This window comes from Chrysemys picta, chromosome 4, assembly GCF_011386835.1.
Source record: "Chrysemys picta bellii isolate R12L10 chromosome 4, ASM1138683v2, whole genome shotgun sequence".
Lineage (NCBI taxonomy): Eukaryota > Metazoa > Chordata > Testudines > Emydidae > Chrysemys > Chrysemys picta.
In genome coordinates this window covers 82,769,819-82,776,982 of record NC_088794.1, presented here as the reverse complement: position 1 = coordinate 82,776,982, position 7,164 = coordinate 82,769,819, and the positions used below count along the sequence as shown (strand labels likewise).

Genomic DNA, 7,164 nt, shown 5'->3' with positions numbered 1-7,164 from the left:
TACACATTAACTAAAGACACTTGCTCTGATCTACAGGGTCTGAACACCCACAACTTGTGCGGATGTCAATGCAAGTCACTGAGTGTTAGGTATCTACTCTATAGCTATGCCGCTGTAGTGCCATAGTGTAGACACTTGCAACAGCGATGGAAGGTTTTTCAGTTGCTGTACTTAATCCACTGCTCCAAGAGGCAGTAGCTAGGTTGACAGAATTCTTCTACTGATCTAGTGGTGTCTATACTGGAGCTTAGGTCACCTTAACTACATCTCTGAGGGGTGTGAATTCTTCCTACCCCTGAGCGACACATCCAGGTTGACCTAAGTTTTAGGTGTAGATCAGACATTATGTCCCTTTAAAAGTCCCAGGCCAGGCCAAGTAAATTGAGGTAGCTGAATTTAAGAGAGGTTAAGAGCAGGCTCCAATATGGTCAACCCATCTGAATATTAAGTGCTGTATTTGTTTGTTATAGATAGCATAAACTGAAGAGGGAAGTGTATAAAGTAAAATACAAATATTTATTTAAAATGGATAGAGTTTAATAAACATATTATATATTATTTAACATATGATATGTTCCACTCACTATACAATAATCTAGGTCATATGCTGCAATGGCTATCAAGACTTTTGTGGCAGTCACAAGCATTTGGCTTCACCTGTTGATTCTCAAGACATCCAAGCAATGCCAATACTGTATCCACTGTAAAAAAAAAAAAAAAAAAAAAAAACAATATAGCTTGGTATGTTCTTCTATGTATTCATCTTTTAGTATTGCCAACCCCAAGCATTCAAAAATCATGTCAAGACTCCCAAAATCACATGGTTATTTAAAAAAATTGGGGGTCTTTTTATTTGCCTACTGTTTGAGCCTTTAGGTTAAGGTTAGGTGTTCAAGCTTGTATCCACAACCCCACAGGCTAGAAACATACTTAAAAATAAACAAAAGCTGATATTCTCTCATCATCACATGACTCAAGAAGTGAGGGCTTTAAGAAATGTCAGGAGACTCTTGATTAAATCATGAGTTGACAACACCAGAAACTGACTGAAAAGCACTGGAAAATTAGCAGTTAATTAAATAAACAATACCACGGTAGCCTAATTTTTTAAGACAGTTCTGATAGTAAGCATTCTGGTAAATCCCCACTTACTTTGAACACATAAGAATTCTCTAGATGATAAAATTGTATATTACTACCCAATTACAATGAGTCCCTGAGTTACTCATCGTGACTGCTTTATGGATTTAGTTTCACAACATAATAATGAGTTCATCCTGGCTTCCTGAAATATCTGTAGAGATTATACACACACTTACTTTTTTCACAAATGGTGACAATTTTAAATAAATAAGACAACATGACCACTGCTTAAAAAATAAAATCACTTTTGAATTACACTAAAAATTGACTTTCTGTAAACATTTCTGAGAATCCTGTAGTATTTAGCAAATGAAGAGTCCCACTGATTCAGCAATGATGACTCAGATGGGCAAGTAAGGCCCAAATGTTTTTGAGAAACACATGATAGTTTTACAGTCCACAGATACATGTGAGAAGGGTATGTGTTATCTGTGTTAATATATTATATATTATAAGCATAAAGACATACTTTACAAGCAAATTATTATTTGTATTCTTGTGACACCTAAGAGACCTAGTCATGGATCTGGCCCCTATTGTGCTAGGTGCTGTACAAACAGAGAACAAAAAGATTTTCCCTGCCCCATTCATACTTATTTTAAATATATACATTAAATGCTTTGGATGTATAAACAGAATTGCATATCTTTATATTTTGATTATATTGCTATTAAAAACCCTCCTTATTTCCCAAATTCCCTCCTTATTTGTCTCTCACATATAACTTTTATTGCAACAACATTAATAGAAATAACTTTGCCAGTTTTGATTCCTCCTGAAATTTTAGCTTTCCACTATTTTTGAAAAACAGTAGTTTATAGATTACTGCTGTTTTCTGTTACTCAGTAAAACATGAAACCAAATGGCAGCATCACTCAGAAAGAATAGAAAATAAAGAAATAACTTAGAAAAACAAAAACAAGTGTATTAAGGGGAAAGAGAAGAGCAGCAGTGAAGAAGTAATGAAATCCTCCCTGCATCCTAAGTAAATGTCTGTACTAATTCTAAAAATAATATGGCAAAGAGCTGGCAGTTTGTTGTGGATGGAGGATGGTTGCTCCTGGGAGGTTACAATTTGCTTTGGGAATAAGGATGTATGAATTTGTCCTCTCTTCCTCCTGCCTTGGTGCATTACCAAAGAGCCCCTTGAATTGGGATAAGAATGCTGGTGTTTCTCCTTTTCTTCTTTTTCCCTGATACATCAGCTTCCTGTGCAGAGCCCTTTGCACTGGGGGTGATTATTCTTGTGTTTCTCCTGCTACCCTGTTGCATCAACTTCCTGTGCAAAGCCCCATGCATTGGGGTGATGATTCTTGTGTTTTTTCCTGTTGCCCTTATGTATCGGTTTCCTATGCAAAATCCTTTACAGTAGGGTGAAGATGCTTGTGTTGCTGCTGCCTTAGTGCATGAACTGCCTGTGTAAATCCCCTTGCATTGGGGTGAGTATTTATGTTTCTCCTCCTGCCATGGTGCATCAACTTCCTGTGTAGAATCCCTTGCATTGGGGGTGAGGATGCTTGTGCTTCTGCTAGTGCCCTGGTGCATCAGCTTCCTGTGCAGAATCCTTTGCATTGGGGTGAGGATGCTTATGTTTCTCCCCTTGTCTTGGTGCATCGGCTTTCCTACGCAGAACCCCTTGCGCATTGGGGTGAGGATGCTTGTGCTGCTCTCCTGCTGCTGCCTGCCCCGGTGCATGCTCGCTCCCTCCCTCCCCCGCTGCTGCTCCACTAGAGTTTGCTGCCCTACTTCACTCTACTTTAGTTTCACTCACTTTACATCCGGGTTTTTTCCCTAGGCAATGGGAGCCGTAGCACAGCCCGTTCCTTAGGCAAAGGGAAATAAATTCGCCGCACCAACACGTCAAGTAGTCCCCTCAGGAGGAGCCAGCGAACCCTCCCTCCCCCCCCCAGCGGAGGCCGGCGACCCCTCCTTCTTCACTCCCAGGGAGGCGGCATGGGGTCCAGAGAGGGGGGAGCCCGCCTCGCCCCCAATCTCTGTTTCCTCCCCCGTCTCCTCCCCTCCTCCCCTTCCCCGCTTCAGAGCCGGAGTAGCTGTGAGAGAGTGTGTCGGGCGCGCGCAGCGGTAGCTCGGGCGCGCGCCCCAGGCAGGCAGGGAGGCCGGCGGCGGAGTGATCCCGGCGAGCGGGTGCTGCGGCCGGGCCGGGTGAATGGGATTGAAGAAGAGTTCAGCTTCTCGGCTTGTTTTTGTGTCACAGTTTCTCTTCTCCTGCGCCTCTTCTGCTTCGTTCCTTTCTTCCCGTCCGCCCCCTGCTCCCCCCTGCAGGAGGAGCCCCCTGGGGAGAGGGGGAAGGAAAAGGACCTCCCAGAGGAGAGAGAGAAGAGGAGGAGGAGAAGGGAGCAACCTACCATCTTCCACTCCCAGCTTAGATTAAAGAAAGTGAGAGGAGGAGAGAGAGGAGCCCAGAAGAGGGGGACAGGGAGGCCCAGAGGAGCCGCAGCACCTTCCCCCTATGAAGAAGAGCCCTCCCCCTCAGAGAGAGGTCCTGCCAGGGGGACCCCAGCCAGCCACCAGCAGCAGCACCACCAGCAGGGTGTAGTATCCCACCTTTTGGATTCTCCTCCTCCTCCTCCCTATTCTCTCCTTCTGCTCTTTTCTATGAGTAGCTCTATCCCTCGCCTCCCCGTGCTTTTCTGTCTGTGTCTCAGGGAGTTGGTTGGGGGAGGGTGGAGGAGGATAGCTGGGGTGTTGGGGGAGGAGCAGTCTACATAGGACGCTTGAGCCAACTTGGAGCTGAGGAGCAACAACTTCAGTGTAACCCCCCCACCCCAGGCCTCCGACCCCCAAGGGGATAGAGCCCTAGGGGGCCATGTCCTTTCTCCCGCCCCTGCATGCACTGAAATAAGTTTCTGAGGAGGGGGAGCGAGAGATGGAGGTGGGTGACACATTGGGGTTGTGGTGAGGAGCAGGGGGAAGGAGATGACACACTGCACTGGGGATGGGGTGGGGGAGGGAGGTTTATCCCCTCCTCTCTGGTTTTTCTTCAGAATGATTATTTCCAGGCCTTTTGCTGTTGGTTTGATTTGTTCCCTGTGATGCTGAGAGGGAAGTTTTTTTATTATTATATTTGAAACGATGCTGTTTTGATTATTGAGAATTTGTAGTAAAGCTGCTACTGCAGGTTTTTTTTTTTTTTTTTTGCTTTAATTTGCCTTTGTGGCCAGAGCAGTACTGGGAAAATTCCGTTTCTGCAAGTTGTAATTCAGAAGTATCTCCTGCTCCCCTCGTTCTGGGTCTGCCCTTCTTGCACAGGTACAAAGCTCAGTGGAAGGACCCCTCTGGGATTTCACACTCCTACTTTGGCACATATTTGCAATGATTAGAGACGTGTACCTTTTCTCTTCCATTTCTCTCTCTGTGTAGGAGGAGTGGGGCTGTGTGTGGGACTCTGCCATTTGGTCTAGTCCCGTTGTGCACGCTCCTCTCACCACTTCTTTTTCTGTTTGCTTCTTTATTATTCTGAGCTTCACTGTTGATAGGATTTCTTTCTCTCTGACCACATTTTTAGCTTGGTGGGTGTTTGCAGGACTGCACTGTTAGATTTTAGATGAATTTATATTGGATCCGCACATGGTGTCCTTCATTCAACTTCTACTCACTTGAGTGTCACAAAATGAGTATGCACTGGTTAGAGTACAAATGTGCTTGAACAGAGTAATTTCCAAGTTCCTAATTCTTTTAATGGGGCATGGTTGCTAGTGGAGTGGTGGTTTTTGTTTTCCTTGGTTTATAAATGTCATCACAGTTCAGTCACATGCTAGAATATTCTTTGTTTAGTTATCAAAGTAGAGTATCTATTCAATATGTCCCCACTTTTTTATTTGAAGTGATGGTGCTCCCCTGCAAGTTTTATACATTTATAATTGTAGATGTGAGGTTCTTTTACTTGATGCTTGTTTAGGCCCAAGCACTGAACTTGACATGAACTTTTGTTCGTTTTTATCTCAGTAGTGACTGGGTTTAAAAAATATCCTATTGGGGACAGTAATTGTCATGTTGTGTATTGTGTACAGTAGGTCTGAGTGAGGGAAAAATCTGATATGGGCAACTTGTGCCCTGGAATATTAACATTTTAATAATTAGAGAGTGACATAGCTACATTTGCACATGGGTTAGTTGGATGAGTGCAAGAATTTTCTCAGCCTAAGTTCATTCTAATAAAGAATGAATTTATCATCACATTAAACATATATTACCTTGGTTTCAGAAGGAAAACTAAAGGGCAGTTAACCCATATGCTTATATTAATGGGGCACTTATATTAATATCTTAGAATTTGAAGTATCTAATGTGCTTTCTGCTATTTAAAATGTTGGTTTGCTTTTTGCCTTCTACTCAACTTTAACAATGAAAACAAGTGGTTAGTTTCACTTTTGATTGTAGTCAGTTTCATATTTGAGATTTCTTCATTCTCTAACCCAAAGCTGGTGCTGTTTCAATTTGCTATATTGTAGGGGAATGTTTAAATATCAAAAGAAACTTATTTGTCATTAAAATTAATTGAAGAAAAATGGTAATAGGTTTTATAGAAGCTTAATAAAAACTTAGATTGTTTTTAAGTTTTGTGCCTTAACCTACTTGCCAGTGTTCCTGTAAAGATATAATGCAAAACACAAACAACGCCCCCTCCCCCATCCAACCTACAAACTTTTGAAAGGTCTGTTTTAGGTAAAATATGTTAATAGTCCTGAGAGTTGGTAACTATGTCCAACATTAACATACTTCTGTATATTTAAAATTGTATTTGATTAGTATTTAAGAGCAAGGTCTCCAACCAACCAAAAACTTCACCCACAGCACAACTAGTGTTTTATAAATCCATACTAGTTAAAATAGTTATTCACCCACATTTTAGTACAGACATCACTTTTTTTTTTTTTTTTTAAATCTGGGAACCGCTTTGATTTCTGAATGAAATTATTAGTTTTCCTGAAGTAAAGAATTTTGTAGTTTAGTAAATATTGTGGTAGTTTTAAACATTTATTTTTCCATGGAATTGTTGTTCACTTAAAACTTTTGTCTTAGTGAGATGAAAAAATTAGATTCTCGTGTGTGTGTGCTTATATCTTTTAAGAGTTTGAGCAACTCACAGAAGGGATGTTAAGCAATCCTCTTACATGATTGGAAAGTTAAAAGTATCCTCTCCTTTTGTCACCTTTTGAAGTTCTCTTTTTGTACAAGCAGATCTTTGGAAGGTATTATCCAGCAGGAGGTGCTTGTGCTGCAAATGCCCATCAGTAGCTGGAAGTCTACATCATACCTGCAACATACTTGAGCTCTATTGATCTGGGCAATGAAGAATATGATTTTACTCCCAAAGTTGGGTTATTGAGTTTCATTTAAGAAGTAGCAAGCTTGGTGTACTGATACATAATTAAAGGGAGTCTCTCAAGGTATTTTTCATAATTCAAAAAGTATTTTTACTGTTGTCTATGAATAATTACCCATTGGAAGGTTAATATTTGAAGTCTTTCCTTCTGGTTTTTTCTTTCCCTTGTGCATGTAGGGTTATTTATGCATCCTGAACTGGGCTACTCTTGCCAGTTTGTTTTTATAAGGGTACAGAAGTCTGCTGGGTTGCTGGCACTGACTTTCTTCCCTTTGGGAAGTGAAAATATAAAAGCATTTTATTTTTAAAATATTTGGAGAGGAGTTGTAGGAAGTCATGGATTTTACAGTTGTGTGTGTGGTTTTTTTTTTTTTTTTTTTAAATATTTGTATGTTCAGTTTTGGCCATAAAAAACTTCGACAGTAAGTCAAAGTTTTTTAATGTAGGATTTTTAAAGTGTATACCCTGCCCCTTAGTGTTGAACTTGCATTTCTATTCATAGTACAGGGCCTGAGTATTTCTTATTCTCTCTATATTCCTATTTTGAGGGTGGTATACTGAGAAGTTTTGAAAATGTAGATAGAAATTGTAAACTTTTTTTTGCATATTATTGAACTGATTGGATATGCACAAAACAGATCAGTTTCTTGTTTTAAAAATATAAAGTTTGTTTT

The 7,164-nt window shown here is 40.8% G+C and overlaps 1 protein-coding gene across 14 annotated transcripts in view; it reads left to right on the top strand.

Annotated features, from left to right (window-relative positions):
- Positions 1 to 2,456: 2,456 nt before the first annotated feature.
- Positions 2,457 to 7,164, top strand: part of PHF21A (PHD finger protein 21A) — a 280,949-nt gene continuing 276,241 nt past the window's right edge. For 3 of the 14 annotated variants that reach the window (XM_008179882.4, XM_008179888.4, XM_024100592.3), the window contains exon 1: positions 3,254 to 3,694. The gene's annotated coding sequence lies outside the window, so the exon portion shown is untranslated. The other 11 variants (XM_065592847.1, XM_024100599.3, XM_065592846.1 and 8 more) reach the window with 9 other exon arrangements.